The sequence below is a fragment of the Ailuropoda melanoleuca genome, chromosome 1 (assembly GCF_002007445.2).
Source record: "Ailuropoda melanoleuca isolate Jingjing chromosome 1, ASM200744v2, whole genome shotgun sequence".
NCBI lineage: Eukaryota > Metazoa > Chordata > Mammalia > Carnivora > Ursidae > Ailuropoda > Ailuropoda melanoleuca.
Genome location: NC_048218.1, coordinates 175,173,036 through 175,189,915, shown reverse-complemented (window position 1 = coordinate 175,189,915; position 16,880 = coordinate 175,173,036). Strand labels below are relative to the sequence as shown.

Here is a 16,880-nt window from a genome sequence, read left to right as displayed (position 1 = left end):
GTGTGTGCATGCATGCTTGTATTAAGATGGCATTGGAATAGATAGAGAAATACAGTTGCTAACTAAATCTACAGAAATGCTAATACAGCTTTTCTGAGATGATAGAATAGGACAATTGTCATTTCTTAAGATGTGGTTACATTTTGGGGGAAACAACCCAGATTGTTAAAATTTAACTTAAACATCCTTCATTTGTATTCACAAGAAGGAATTTTCACATGAGAGAAAAACGAGAGCTATCTCTATGAAATCACCATAATAAATGGACATAGTGGTATTGAAGAAGATCATGTTATTGTCAGCAATGTAAAAATTGTAATGCAACAACTCAGGGGCTTGAGTGCCCATTATTCTAGACTATGCATTCTTTGGGGAGGAAACTTACATTAGGGTCTTAATAAAAGTTCACAAAAATAACTGGGCAATGAGATTCATAATGTCAAAGATTGTAGTTATTTTGTGTGTGTTATAAAGTTTCTTAGGACCCAATCAAAGAGGATCAGAGTGGAATAGTCTCAGAGCCTTTTACATTTGAGGTGGAATGTCCAAGAAGAGAAGAAATTTCTAATGGAGTAACACAAAGAACTGGGATCGTTCTATTTCTGTTTTGGATAAATATGAAACTTTTTTGCGTAGTTGCCATTTTTTGTGTGTTTTTCATTTTAAGAATTTCTCTGTCTCTTTTTCCCATGACTTAAAAGGGAAACAAAACAACTCTTCAGCTAAAATGGCTTTAGGGTACATAGTCAAAACCCCAGTCCCAAATACTTCACATGCGTGATGCCGAGCAGCAACAAAATGCCACTCTAAAGAGGCATCTTGAAAAGTGACTGGAGAATGAATTGGGCTTCTGCGAGACTGCCAACAGCTAAGAGGTTGTACATATATGGACCCTTCACAGACAAGGCACTGCTGAATTTCCCTACAGGGTTGACTTTGGGAACTTTTGGTCATAATGGTGCTTAAGAAAATGAGCGATTTGATAGGAGCATATGGCCCAATCTTTTTGAAACCCTACCATCACGGTCAATGTGCTGTGAAATAAACACAAGGCAAGGACTGAATCACCTGGTTTCTGGTTCCAGTTATGTATTTAAGTAATGAGTCACTTCAAGCAGGTGACCTAATATCTGTAAAATCTCTCTCAGTTTGACAATTCTGTTATACCAGTTCTGACTCCTTATAGTAGTCAATGACATTTGAAAGCAAATCAATAGGCAGTATAGAATTCATTCATTAATGGTGTCAGTGGGCAGTTTTTGGGTGACCCTCAGTTGAGTTGCACGTGAAATGTAGTATAGTACATGAAAATAGGAGTTCATGAACATGTGGGAATAAAGGGTATTGCCCACTTCTGGTAGATACTTCCCCTAAGGATTTGTACCCCACCATGCTACAGGCATTATCTGAGAGCCAAGAAATGACTGTGAATGGCAGTGGAGATAGGGACCATCGTTACCACAGACTTAGAAGCATATTACTCAAAGCATCCACTTGAATGTCTGTCAGATCCCTTATCAAATCCCTAACTCATTTAGCCATATCCTATTCCTAGTATTCTCTGGGGAAAAGCACAACGTAGTGTACCTATTTTATGAATATTTTGTATCAATTCAGGCAATTAATTGTTTGTCTCAACTAAACAGTCTTTACAAACCTGAAACAAGAATGACAGATAATGGACAAAGGAAAAGAACCTGAATCTTTAACCATTAGTTCTGAAATTTTGTGCCCCCCCCAAAAAAAAAATCACTAGGGTTGCTTATATTCTTCCAGAGATTCTAATATTCTGGGTTAAAAATAAGTGCCCAGGGGCGCCTGGATGGCTTAGTCGTTAAGCGTCTGCCTTTGGCTCAGGGCGTGATCCCAGCGTTCTGGGATGGAGCCCCACATCAGGCTCCTCTGCTGGGAGCCTGCTTCTTCCTCCCCGACTCCCCCTGCTTGTGTTCCCTCTCTCGCTGGCTGTCTCTGTCAAATAAATAAAATAAAAAATCTTTAAAAAAAAAAATTGGTGCCCAAGTGAATTTGATGTAGCTCATCACAGAGACAGCCTAATAAGTTTTGCTTTCATTTTAAAAATGAAGCAAAGTTACAAACATATAAATAACATTTAGACAATGTATTTAGCAATACTTTTGGAATATGGTGCCTTCCAAAATCTTGGTAGAATTGTACCTCTTAAGATGGGAAAATTTAGGTGGATAGAGAGACAGATTTGGTTCTATTTGCTGTATCATACATATATCATTCCTGATCAATTCTCGAGATTCCATTTATTGACTATCCTGTATCCATGGTGATTGAGTAAATGACCATGATATGACATGTCTAAATGAATGCCTAAGTGGCATATTATTTTAGAATATCTCTCCTTTCAAAGATTCATAGACATCTCAATCAAGTAAAGTACAGAGTAGCACACTGATTTATAATTTAACATGATTGTGTCAAACAGGAAGCTCCTTGCTTAAGTGAGGTTAAGTACGCAATATACCATTACCTTCAGGGTGGTGCGGAAAGGAGTGGAGGCAGGATGTGTCATTCAAAGGGTTACTGCTCTAGACAGGAAAAATTCTTCATGGGGCAGATTTAAACTTAAGTGTTCATCATCTTTCCTAGGTGTACACAATATTTAAAAATAGAAGTTTTCCCGAAATCTGATAAGCAACATTCAGGGATGAAAGATGGGGTTGAAACTTGTTCTGTATGTTCAATTTGCAAGCTATTCATGGTAAAGAAAAATTTTCTTATTTTGTTACAGATTTGCATTCCCTAAGAAATGATAAAGATCTTAGCTGTTCATAAGTCCTTCTGGAATTCAACCATGACTTTTTAAAAAACACACTACACTTCTGAAGTTACACAGATTAATGAGAATGTTTGAGTAAAAAAATCCACAAGTAATACTTCTATTTTAGGTTAGTTAAGTGTTCATTATGTCATTCTTGAAATACTATCAGGTTGCACCAGGTGGTAAAACTGTCACGTTTGCTTAATTATTATATAAGCTTTCTGATGTTTGCTGAAAAGCTTAAAACTGTAGAAGGATCCTATTGTTGGATGCTTCTGCATAAAAAGTAAAATGCTTCTCAAAGGAGAAATGTATTATGATTATTCTAAGAAATATATGATGTGGGAGGCACAATAACAGGGTTATAATAGAATAGGTTTTGGAGTCAGACATTTGCTTCTCCATTCTGTTCCTTTGTGGGGCTGTGCGCTTCGGTGACATGAGGTGTGAAAGAACTTAACCAGGATCCAGGCCGTGGTATGTGTTGAAAAGCTGTTGGCCAGCGTCCCCTCTCTCTCCTCTGCTCCTCATTGTCATATATGAATGTAAGAGGTCGTAGGGAAAAAAAATCCAAAACTTTAATCTAAAATTATACACATCCTTTATTTCTTACATGTGTTGAGTCAGGTTTTTCATGAGGCATCGATATCTTAGCTGTTTATCGCCTCAAACTTGAATTTCATTTTTCATTTGTTCAATTACTATTTTTTAAAAATCTTCCTTCTGAAAAGATAATATACATGAACACGAGCTCTCAAAACCCCATTCCTAATCATGGGAAGAATCCTTAGTAACATTTTGGCCTTAATTTCACATTCAGCTTTTTCTATGTAGGACAGTCAAATTGAAGGACTCCCCAGATAGCTTTTTGAGGAGGTCACTCAGTGAGAAACGCTGAAGTTTTGCAAACAGCTGGCATAGAACACTTCTGCTAAAGTTTTAGGTTTGGTTCAGCATGCTCAGTTTGAAAAACAGATTTTGTCTATTAACTTTGGAGAGCTAGAAGCTTATTAATACTGAGGAGGATTGATGAACTTCATTGAAAATTGATGCTCATACTAGCAGTGAAATAGTATTCACTGTTTTGATGCTTCTTGTCTAAAAGAGAATGCATGAGTAAGGAAGGATCCACAGACTGAAATGAGGGCTGTGGACAGACTGTTGTAAATAATGAAAATTAAGACTTACAAGCTAAGCTTTGCATTTTTCCTTTGTGCCAGTTATTGTGCTGCATGGCCACAGGTAAAGCAGCCTGTTGAACTCTATTGATGGAAAAATGGTGGGAGAGGACGATAAGCTGCCAGTTCTCAAGTTTGGCTGTGAACCAAACTGCAAAAATCATTTTAGTTAATCAAATAGTGATACCCAAATATGAATAAGTCAATCATCACACTTCCTTCAGAAACAACAACAAAATGAAAATAGGAATGAATCTTGCAGAGATGATATCCTTGTACGAGAAGAATGCATGGCATGAGATGATAAATGGATGGTTATGTTTTGATAGAGAATCTGATTCCTAGAAGGCAGTGTGGACGAGCTATATCCAGTTACTACCAACAAGAGGCAGCATTGCCTCATGCACAAAAGCCATGTTCTTTAGCGCCAAACCGACCTAGATTCCTTTTCCTGTTTGTTTTTCATTAGTTGAGGTGAGTTACTTTTTTTCCTTAAGCCTTAATTTCCTCATTTGTAAAGTGGGGTTAGTAATAGAACTTGCTCCATATGGTTATTATGAGAATTACAAGGGAAAACACGTGAAGTGCTTAGCAGAATGTTTGGCACAGAAAACGCCTGTATGTAATAAATGAGATCTGCTAATATTACGACCAGTCCCTTAGCCAGTAAAGGATTGTCGAAGAGATAATGTGATCTGAACTCTTAAGATCTCTACTGAAAGTATTTTATGTCATAAAACATTTAATTCTTCACTTCCTTGACTGTTTTGTCCAACAGCCGCACATTGCGATACAATTTATAGTGTAAATGAAAGATGAGCCTCGGATGTTTACATGGAATTTGCTTGCTCATTAAAAATAAAATAACTGATTATGGAAATGGTAGTTTGGCAAATGCCTCCCTGATTTTAAAAAGTTAGCTGAACATCACCTTATGACACTCCTTGAGCAGCTGTAGTGTTTGTGTAAAAAAAAGCGTGGGTGATAAACTACAGAAGAGAAACAAATATAAATTATGTGTTTGGAAAGTGAATCAGTTCAGCTATTCACACAAGAAATTGACTTGTTGGATGAATACAGTCTAAGCGCATATCTTATAATGGCATATGTTTTCATTCAAAAATTACTAGGAATAGAGCTTCCAAGGTTTATATGTGCTTAGAATGTCTTTTTTTTTTTCCATGTATGGTGGTAGCTTGTTTTTCTCTTTCCATCCTATTGCACTTTCTCTTAAATGATACAGCACTGCAACCTAGACTGAGCCCCATTTTGCCTACTTATTGTTTCATTCTCAGTCCTTAGGCAGATGCAGTGGAAGGCCATTAAGCCCTTGGCCTTTGTAGAAATCAAAATATGATCTGTCTAGATGTATTTTCAAATCACCCCCTGCAACTATTGGAATTTCAATAAAGGCCGTTGTGGTTCCATATACTCTTTGTGGAATAGATTAAGTAATTGGTGGGGCGCCTGGGTGGCACAGCGGTTAAGCGTCTGCCTTCGGCTCAGGGCGTGATCCTGGCATTATGGGATCGAGCCCCCACATCAGGCTCTTCCACTATGAGCCTGCTTCTTCCTCTCCCACTCCCTGCTTGTGTTCCCTCTCTTGCTGGCTGTCTCTATCTCTGTTGAATAAATAAATAAAATCTTTAAAAAAAAAAGATTAAGTAATTGGTGATTCTGAGTGACCAATTTTTGATGAAAATAAAATTCAGTGTAGAGCCCAGAGACACTGTTAGCAAACAATAAGACCACTATGTCTTGGGCATATGAATATAGCGATGAGAAAAATATTCTAAGGAGATATAAAGGCCAATATGAATTCTATCTCTAAAAATACATGTCTGTTTTAAATTTTTTTTTGAGTTTTTATTTTTTTCTTAACAAAAATAAAGCATAAGTTGGCTGACAATGTAATTTAAATGCCTTGACCTTTCAGTATTATGAGACTGTAAGATACTATGGATAAATTTTACTCCGTGGAATGAATCTACCAAAATATTTGCCTTTGTGTCTTTGCAGTCATTTTCTTAATTCAGTTTTGTAATTTTAGAGAAAACTTGTAATGAGCACAAATCAATCTTCTCTATCCCAATGAAAATGAAGCCTCTTTAAGTATTTTCAGTAGTCAAAATATATAGTATTATGTAAGTCATTGTAAGTGTTGGGAGTCCTGAGCCTTCCTGATGGCCATTGCTTTAGTCCATGGCACATTAGCAGGCTTGGTCCCAGGGGGAATGAATGTGTTCTCCCGTTCCTAGACCCCTTGCGTTGAACAAGTCAGGAAACACTGCCTCCTCTTTTACTCTTCAGGGAATTAAATCCCAGGGGTTTCAGGCTTCTGGAAATGGAAAGGGTTTCCCGTTGATGGTAGGCCCTTAATTGATTCAGTGGGTCTTTGGGGAGTCTTTGGGCCTTTTCAATCCAGACATGGAAAAAATGGTAGAAAAAAATGTTTACACTCCTTCCTAAATAGAATAGCTGATTATTTGTGGAATGCTTCACTTTCTGGAAATAAAACTTTGTATGACAACCTTTTGTACATGTGTTTTAGGGATTTTCACCTATTCCAAGGACAATATTACTTTTGAAAGACAAAATTTCCTCTAGAGGGCTCTCAGATTAATGTGAATACACTTACTGGCATATTGAGGTCTTTGCATGTCATTATCTCCCCAAGACAGACTAACCAGGAAAGAGATGCCAACGTTCTTGCTTCTATGTTGACATTTTATCCATTGGTAGTACATCAAGTGATTTTGAGGACTTTGTTCATAATTTTCCAACCACATGGAACTTGCCTGAATAATTTACTCATTCCATTTTATCCAGTTTCTGTGACCTTTGCCAACTGTTTATCAAAGTGTGAATGCTGTCAGACAAACGTTCGGATGAGTGGGTAGAACAATATGCAATGTCTTTCTCCAAGAGTAGATGTTGGTTGTGTTTTTCATATTTAACTCGGTTGTATCATTAGCTCTGATTCAAATTAAGAAGTACAGATTTTTATTTGTAAAAATCTGCCCGCCTAGAGTGGAATGGTGCAAAGGACATAGAACTTGGAAGGGTAAGTTTGGAGTGGGAGTTCAGGAAAATGGAAGTGTATATTTCTAACAGACTCACATAGTGCCAGGTACTATGATCAGTGCTGTACCCATCTTTGTAGTCAGAAGACCCTAACTCCTCCACGTGTTAGCTCCCTGGCAAATCTCTGATCTCTAATGTCATGGAACCTCATTCTCTAATCTTAAAAGGAAGATCATAGCATCATACCTACGTTACCAAATTGTCGTGAGGAGCAAATGCCATTGTTGAGAAAGTGCTCTGTAAATAAACAATATCGCTCTAAACAAATATTCACAATTATTATGTTACTTTTTATATCCTTTTTTTACTTCCCCAAAGTTTTTGAGCCAGTTCATTACTATTATCCTGAGCAACATTTGGAGACCACATTTAGAAACCAAGAAAAATTTGCCAGAAAGAAAAAAAAAAATAGGGCTGTGAAATTAAGGGGAGATGTCATTGCCTACAAAGTCTCACTCAAACTTTGGAAATGAAAAGGTAAGGCTGGATGGGGAGATGGAGAGAGGGAAGTAGGGTTTGCTATCCTGAGAATGTCCTCACTGTTTTTCAGTAAAGTGGGTAAGCCAAGCATGGACCCTGAGAATGGATGCTGTATTAAATGAGGGCACATGTAAGTGCCTTAAAATATTACAGTGAAACCCAGTAAAAAAGGAGGTGGAGATTCTCCTCAAAATTCCTGGAAAAACTTCTAATGGATGACCAGTAGTTGAATCTCTACAGCTGAAGGGTAGCAATAATGATATTAAGATATTTTAAAAACAAGGCAAAGCTCTTATTTTTATGCCTCTTACAAAACATAGTGGATTATATACAAAAGATGATCAGTTTGAAATATTGGGTGTATATACTTAACAAATGGTTATTGCTTCTAGTGTTGAATGCCTGCTTTTGCTTTTCAAGTACTTGATTATCTGATAAACATTTCCTTAAATTTTGTGTTTTTTGGGGTTTTTTTGGGGACACAGATCTATAAGCCTTTTTTCTTTTTAAAAAATATTTGAAAGACTGAGTAGGTGGAGTTTTAATGGAGTGCTGGAGGGACAATCTAAAGGAATGAACTCTAGGCCTCGATAAAGAGCTATATAATTTGACTAACGGTGTTAAACCCTTTGTGCCTCAGTTTCCTCACCTGTGAAATGAACATATTAGACCATCTTCTAAAGGTCCTTTTCAATCCTAGGTTTCTATTATTATATAAAAATATGTTTTCCTTCTTCATTCTCTTATGCTGAAACTGTGTATGTGCTCTTATTAGTGGCACCTTAAAAAAAAAAAGCCCTCTGTTATCATGGCCTAAAATAAATTAGCACAACAGTAAGCAGTTATGTACGAACTTCACTTTTACGGAAATACAGTAGATGACTGGCTGGGTACCATATTTCTTCATAAAGATTTGAGATGAGCATTTTGTCTTTTTTTCTAACCCTATATTTAATGACCTCTAAATAGCATCTACTGAGATCTTTCTACCCCTCCCATCGTATTAAAGAAAACATTTTTATTTCTCCGTTATTTTTCTATCCTCTGGCACCACCTACTTTCTTTATATTAGAATTTGATTTGCTTTTACATTGTGGTTAGAGGAAGAACTGATACCATGTTCTGCTTCCCAGGTGTCGAGACAGACACCACTTTATCAGAAGAGAGGCAGGGAGGAATTCACGGAGCTCTGTGCGGGACCTGTGTTCAGCTACACCACAGTGAAGCTTTCCGAAGTACTCACTGCCTAGCCAGTATCAGAGAGCTTTATCTTTGACGGCACAGACAAGATGTGCTGATGTATTGCCCTGTGTTTACCTGCTTTATTTAGTTTCGTGGGACTAAAGAGTGATACATAAGTGATTAAACCCTTAGAACCAGGTGGGTGGAACCAGGAACACTTTAGTGGGCTGCAGATGTGTCCATTGTTTCTTCAGATTGGCTCGAGCTACATTATTTTAAATTATTCTTTGGGGGCATCCTTACTGAGGCTGGAAGGAGGGACTCATTTTTTTAGTATGCTAGTAGCTTCCTTTTAATGATCTCCTTCAAATTCCCCAACAGATACCTCATCTATGACCATCTTCAGGAGCTGCTAAGTAATAACATTTAACTTACGTAAGTGTTATTTTTTAAACTCAGGTTACAAACATTTCTGATCAACTTAATTAGTTTGCAATCCATATCACCATGGCACATCACACAGGAATTTTGCACTAGAAAAAATTCAGAGTGGGGGGGAAGTAAAACACCAAGTCCATTTTGTGGCAAAAAAGAAAAAAGGAAAAAAAAAGAAGCAATAGGTGTAAAAAAGAACAAAGAAATAATAAAATACAGTTAATGAATCCTAAGTTGATTACCATTTTCACGGGTCCCTAAATTTCTGGCCTAGAAAGCAGATAACACTGTTTACAAAGCCATTAACAGCAACAACAACAACCAAAGAAAAAAATGCCACCTACTCATCAGCATTCTAACTCAGTGTGTTGCCTGTGACAAGGGACACTCTTGAAAAGATGGTCCTTCGAAGCTTGTGTTGCCAGAAAGCTATTCCTGGTATAGCTACATGACTGGGGAGACTACTGCGAAGTCTTCCAGGCATGTTCCTGTGTCCGTCATCTGCCCTGGTAGATGCTGCTCAGATCCCCAAACTCACTGGCGCACATGGGATGACAACACTGGGAGACGGGAATGATTGTATTTCTCAGACTCAAGTGGGCACAGAGTTGATCTGTGTAATCCACAAAATATGTATGTGAGCTTTACCAAGGTTAAGGAGTGAACCCACTGTCCTTAGGTATCATTGATTGCAATTTAAAAACAGGCTCTGTCGGATTTCAGTCTGTGTGCGTTTGGTATGGAAAGTTTCCCTGGAAAAGGTCTAAGAAAACCTGAAATCAATACTGCAATGCTACATTATCCAGGAGGCTGAATGTCTGCTTCAAGCTTTTCCTCTTGGTTAGGAACTTAGGAGGTACCTCAAAATCTCAGATCTGTTCTGTGGCAAAAGCAGCACTTCTAATGAATAGCAGAAAAGCAAAGAAAACACCTTTTCCTCTTTGTAATAAATCATTTTGTTTTTTCTATAGATTGCATGTGGCGTTTGAGGCAGAGTGAGCAAGGCTGCCAATACTGCAAGCTAATGCTTCAGCACCTTTCATTTTTCACTCTGAGCAGGAAACCTCTTCTTAAACCTGTTCATTTTACAGAGGGAAAATCGAAGCCAGTGGCATATTGTCAGAGCTGCTTTATTGTCATCATTTACAAAGGTCACTGGAATTAATTGACTTATTACATATTGTAAAGTGACTCATATTTTGACACATTTATGGGAAAGTGGCAGGATCTAAGTGACTGGTTATTGTCTTTTGGTTTTGGCTCATATTATAAACTAGGAAACCAATAACAACTCCGAAATCACAGTTGTAGGGGGAAAAAAATACCATGCAGTTGGAAAGAAGCAGACTCCATTAACTAATTGGTCAGTTAAACTAAAGGAAAGGAAGAGAGAGCTCCAGAAGATGAAATGCAAATGCTAGGCTTGTTTTAATGTCTCCACAGGACCCACTAAAGGAGGTAGTGAATGTTTCCATGAACATCGTCAATTGATGTTGTCTGTTTGGAAGCATATTCTAAGTAGCTGGCTTCCTTTCACAAGACTAGAAGTATAAATTAACCCACACCATATTCCATGAATCATCGGTACATGGATGCCCATAGTTTACTGAGAGTAATTCTGTCTCAAAGGCATTGCTTCTGAAACTAAAGAGAAATGTAGGATATGAGTAATATTTATAGTACCAGGACAGGCACACTATTTCCTAGGTAGATATTTTAAATCCTTACTTCTTGCCTTTTTATTCTTCACATTATCCCCTTTTCACTAAATTAGGAAGGTTCTACTCATATTCATAGCCTGCTCTCACTAAAATTAGAGGCATGGAAACAAGGACGTATTGTTAAAAATAAATAAATTAGAGGCAAATTAAGCCACATAGCTCAATAACAGCAAAGGGAATATAGTAGTCGGTTTGAACAAAAATCTTCTGAAACAGCAAATGTACTTTAAAGCCACCGTGCTGTGATTGTGTTAATTACCAAAGAAGATGAGAACTCTTCTGGTTCATGGGATCCTTTTACCTCGCGTGTGTCGGTTGCAGCTGCATTAGCAATCAGACATTTGCACTGTCCCTTCCGACCAGCGGGAGGATGTTATTAAGGGGAAGTCATTTACCCCAATCCGTAAGATGTAGCCTGGCAGAAATTCAATCACTGTTTGTGATATGCTCATTCCGCCACTCTGCTTAATGGTTTTAGCTCTTGACATACAGCAGCATTTGCCTTAATCTCCATCCGCTGGGTGAAAGGGAGAAAAATGCCCCATTTGGGGGATTGGTTTCAAAATACAGAATGATGTGTGATCTGCTTTTCATTACAAATAATGTGAAGAAAAAAGAAAATCCCCCCCTTCTTCCCTCCTCTCCACTCCCGCTGTCCCCTTCTCCCCTCTCTCCCTCCCCTCCCTCCTCTCCCCAGCACTGCTTTTTCTCTCCCACTCACATCCTCTGATGGGCGTTCAAGCTAGTAAAATGCATGTTGGAGAATCCTACAAACACAGCTAAGCATACCCAAAGCCAGAGGGCTTTTGCCTTTGAATTTCTCCTCAAAAGTAAAATGGAAAGAAGAATGCTTTAGAATTCAGACAAGAAGAAAACAACAGAGAATTTAGGTTTGGGGGGGAAAAAAAAGCAAGCATCAACTAAAGAAGAAATAGAGCATATTTAAATAGAAATGTATATTTTAAACTTACCTTGCAAAAGCAGTTTCTGTGATATACCACCTTCCGTGTCCCTCCGTGCTGGCTTCCTCAGTTCTTTAGTTGCGATAATCACATGGTTGTGTTCTTGCCCGGGCGTAAAGAGGTGCATGTGTGTGTGTGTGTAATAAAGTACACACAAGCATGGACTGTAGGTGGGCACACATGCAAGCGAGCTTATCTCTGTATTCTAAGATATAAAGGAAGGCAGGAGGCTGCAGCTAGGGTTCCTTCTTTTCTCCGGAACTCTTTCTCTCAATCGGCAGGCTGAGGCTCTCAATCCAGTGAAGAGAGATCCTGGGAGCTGGCTTTCTTTCTCCTTGTTTCCATGGTGGTTAGTGGTGCATCGTTCACCCGATCAGTTGTCACACTGACATGGTGCTGCCTGCTCAGCGGTCATTAATAACTGAACACCCTCCGCTCCCCAGAGAGGAGCCAATCGCTTCGGACTGCCAAGATGTAGCACTCGCAGCTGCTCCCGTCTGGTTGGCTGAAACAACCTGTCTGTTCTATGACACTGCTGCTTAGGATACAAATAAATGAAGCAGGCTTGCATATTTTCCTAGGTCTCATTCCCTTCCTTCCTGCCTGCCTTTCACCTTCCTTCCCTCTTTCCTTTCTTCCTTTCTTCCTTCCTTTCTCCTCTCCTTCCTTTCCTTACTTCCATACCTCCTTCCTCTCTTCCTCCCCCTTTCCTTCATCCTTCCTACATCCTTCCTTCCTTTTTTTTTTTTTTTTTTGAGAGGAAGAAATTTTTGACAACTTTTCCCATTTTTAGGTTATCATTCATCCAGAGAAACTGTGTTTTCTCTCTGGAAATAGCAGGGTGTGCTACAAATAAGGATTTCCCCAATATTAGAAACCTCTGGGGGAGACGCAGCGCCTCTGACTCCCTCTCTGTAAAGTTCACCAGTGGCTGTATTATTTAAGAAGAGTAACTTGACACTGTTTTGAGTGGCATTTGGTTTTCTGTAGATTCTACTTAATTTAGTGTATGTGTTTACTGTTCAATAGCATTTTTTTTAAGCAATGCCATTTCTTATCTGGACTGACCACATTTTTAAAACAAGGCATATAATTTTTTTTTCCTCTATAATTCACAACATTGGCATACGAGGGGGGTATTTAAAAAAATAAGTCTTTCCAGTTATATTCATTTCTTTCTATCTGGTGCAATTAATCTGACAGCCATAGATGAATGGGTACATGTGTCAAAGTGTTTGTGTATTTCTGTGTGTGCAGATTTAGCAGGTATGTTTTACTACTCTTGGGGGAGTATTTCAACTCTAATAATTAAATCCTCAAGAAAATTATTTCCCTTTATTCTTAGATTTACTAATTCTGAGTGTATATTTACCAGGAAAATATGCTATACGTACCACATATGTAAAACACATATCCGATTATCAGAAATTTAGAAAAGAAACGCAGAAAACTATAGCAGTGTATATTTCTGAAAGAACACCTATGGGTAAATAGACAGCAATTTAAAAAATGCGTGTTTTACAACCTTAATTAGCATACTAGAAGAACATCTTGTTGAGAAGAGTGGAACATGAGGATTAATTTATCAACAGGTCAAGAACAGGCTAATTCATGACTCCAAGCCCTGGTTTTGAGAGGCTACCCTCTAGTGGAGTAAAAAAAAATGACATTTTCATGTTAAGAGATGTAGGCGGGGGAGAAAAAGGCTTCACAACTGATTGTTCCTTAAGTGTTTATTGAAATGACATAGACCAATTGTTTTAAGTTATAATTATAATACCAGGACATTTATAAAGATATTAGTTTTGTTTCTAACCACTAAATATTCTCGCTCTGTAGTTTTTTTTTTTAAGTTTTCAAGTGGTTTATTTTTTCCTTCTCAAAATTTATTCGAATGGTTGCTAATGTTTTGAATAAAAATGAGTCTGAGGCAAAGGTAGTTTCTTGCTTAACCTATTAACACTCAATTTAGAAAATGTATTGTAAGGCTTTATTCCTTACTAGGTACTGTAGCATTTGGTCTGTAAATGTTGCTCTGTGAATGGTAGGGATTATGGTCAAGTGTTGGGGATGTTGAGATGAAGTGTGTCTACATATGATTTAATGTTCTTGTAATAATAGTAATAATCATCCTCACTTTGCCTCCCTCGATTTTACTCCCTCCAGCTTTAATTCATGACATATTCCATATCATTTCAACATCTGCAGGATTACATTTCCAAAAATTGGAAGAATTATGATAAAATTACGATAATTATTTGAGAAAGAAATTTTAGTTTTATACCCTCGGTTCCTTAAGAATTTCATTTTGGTTGATTGGTATTGACTGTATAATTGACAAATTCAGTAATCAAATCAATTACAATGCACTTCCATAATGAAAGTAAGTGGTGATAATCAGATGCATGATTAAACCACTTTCTTGGTTTATAAATGAAACCAGCAGTCATACCTAATATTTTAAATTTCAGTCTCTCTAAGAAATGAAACGAAAAAATCTAAGTTTTAATATAGTGGAAGTTGAATGTTTTTAAATGCTACCTTATGCTATATCATAGGAAATTGTTTTCACTCATTGTTTTGCTTTTCTTCGGCATATGGGGTTGAGATAGCTTTTTTTGCAGTTGTCCTTTTGCTGTAGGCACATGATAAATGCAAAAGATTTCATCTTTATAAATTTCATATCATGGAACATTAGAAGTGAGATTTTAATGTGAAAGAGAAAGATAACTCTGGCTTTGGATGAAAAGGGTGAAGAGTTTGTTCTCTAGCTGTAGTTTCCCTCTTGCTGCAAGACCATCAGCAGCTTCCTAGGATAAGTCTGTGTTCAGCGGCTTGTAGGTTATCAACCATTTACTGGAAGTATGAAAGGTAGCTCTCCCAAAAGTCATGTTAAAAACTTATTTAGTTATCACATCTATATAATGAGGTGCTATAGAAAAACATTCAACTGTGACTGAGTAAGGACTTCAGTGATTTTGAGTGAGTACAATTATGAACAGTCATCACATGAGAGCCATGGACTCTTTACGCTTTATTAGCCAGAGTCCCAAGAGGTCCAGAGACTTGTCTAAGTGCACACAGCTGGTCGGAGGGAGCAAGAATAGGCCACGCCCTCTTCCAAGGTTTTCCTACCGTGTCACCCTCTCATCTACAGGATAATTGACAAATCTCCACTTTTTCTTCTTTTCCCATCTCCATTTTTTCCTTTTTTTTTTTTTTTAAAAGATTTTATTTATTTATTTGACAGAGATAGAGACAGCCAGCGAGAGAGGGAACACAAGCAGGGGGAGTGGGAGAGGAAGAAGCAGGCTCATAGCAGAAGAGCCTGATGTGGCTCGATCCCATAACGCCGGGATCACGCCCTGAGCTGAAGGCAGACGCCTAACCGCTGTGCCACCCAGGCGCCCCAACCATTTTTTCCTTTTTTTCCCCTTGTCTCTCTCAAATTTTTACCTTCACAACCCACTAAAACTTGAGAGCAGTTTCACATTACAAATACACTGTATTACGAGGATGTGTATGTCAGCTGCCTCGTAGACATAATCTGCAGGGTTTCCTGAAAGAGTATTCAGTTCTAATGAAAATGTATTGCAGTGATTTTAAAACATAAATGAATAATTACAGCCCTTACATGATGAAAAAGTTCTGCCTTCATCATCAAATAAACGATAGGGGTGGGATAAGTATTTGTTGATTTAATGATTGAAGTTCCTATTATTTTGTGACGGTTTCTTGTTTCATGGAATCCTGGGCATTGCTTTCCTGTTCACTTTCGTTAGAGGAGTGGTCTGTGTAGTGGGTCAGAGTGCACTTTCTGGGAACAGATCACCTTGGTTTGAGTGCGCACCTTACCACTTCCTAGCTTTGTGACGCTGAACAAGAACTTAACATCTGTGCATCTCTGCTTCTCCTAGGAATGTTATGAGAATTAATGTCGTTAATATGTGTAAAGGCTTAGAAGAGTACTTGAGATGTAGTAAGCTTGAATGGATGTTCGCGTCGCCATTATTGCCTTTATTGTCATTGTCACTGTTGTTATTGTCATTACCACCATCATCATCTGTTCCAGTTCTCTGCTTTGTTTGGAATGTCCTTTCCACCTTCCATTCTGGGTCCCTGCCTCTACCTGGTCCTAAATAAGTGAGCTCAGTGCAAATGCTACTTCCCATGTGAAGTCTTTTCCGACCCTCTAACAAGATATGATCTCTCATTAGACCCACATTCACAGTCTTGATTCCCTCTTTCCACCATTGATCGCTTTTTAAAATGTATTACAATTGTTTCTATAATTTGGCCCATTTCCCTTTTTAGTTTATAGAGTCTCCTGGATGGGGTCTATATTTTATTCATCTTTAAGGTCCATAGCTTACATAAACATGGAGAAAACATGTTTGTTGAATACTAACTGTGTATGTTTTAAAAGTTGTTGAATCTCCACAACATAAAATAGATGGCTTATCCCCATTTGACAGTGTAGGAACATTGGCTTAGAGAAGTTAGGTTTCTTGCCCGATGTACGAAAACTATGAAATAATAGGGCAAAAATTTGAACTCAGTTCTATCTGCCCACAGAGCCAAGGCTCTTTTACTGCACAAGCCACTCAGTATTCATTTGTAAAATAAATGAATGCTTGATTGATGACTGAGCCAACCAATTCAATATAGTCAGCAACAAGGGATGCTAAAAATAAAATACTATTTTTAAAACGGAATGAATTTTTGCACTAGGCGGTGGATGCTTTTATATAGTTATGGTTGTGGAGTGTTAATGAAAGAATTTGTTGGCTCTGTTTGAGAAATAGAGCTCTGAAGAAAAGCATTGTCTGGTTGGAAAGTGAGTTGATATGCTCAGAAAGCTAAATAACTATGCATGGGCCACTGATGAGGAGGGGCTGACATTGTACTGAGAAGATCTTCAGTGACATGGTCCTTTGTAGTCTAATTCTGATAGCAGATTAGCTCTTAATTAAGTTAGAAGCATGATGTAAGGGGAGTGGCATTGGCTGTTTGTTAGAATGTTGAACAAAAGCATGTCAGATCAGAG

At 38.0% G+C, this 16,880-nt stretch overlaps 2 protein-coding genes across 8 annotated transcripts in view; one reads left to right on the top strand and one right to left on the bottom strand.

Annotated features, from left to right (window-relative positions):
• LRRN3 (leucine rich repeat neuronal 3) overlaps positions 1–12,228 on the bottom strand; it is a 36,158-nt gene extending 23,930 nt beyond the window's left edge. For all 3 annotated transcript variants that reach the window (XM_034670668.1, XM_019795038.2, XM_002915049.4), the window contains exon 1: positions 11,843–12,228. The gene's annotated coding sequence lies outside the window, so the exon portion shown is untranslated. The remainder of the gene's footprint in view (positions 1–11,842) is intronic.
• Positions 1–16,880, top strand: part of IMMP2L (inner mitochondrial membrane peptidase subunit 2) — an 816,344-nt gene that overhangs the window by 396,962 nt on the left and 402,502 nt on the right. The window lies entirely within an intron of this gene.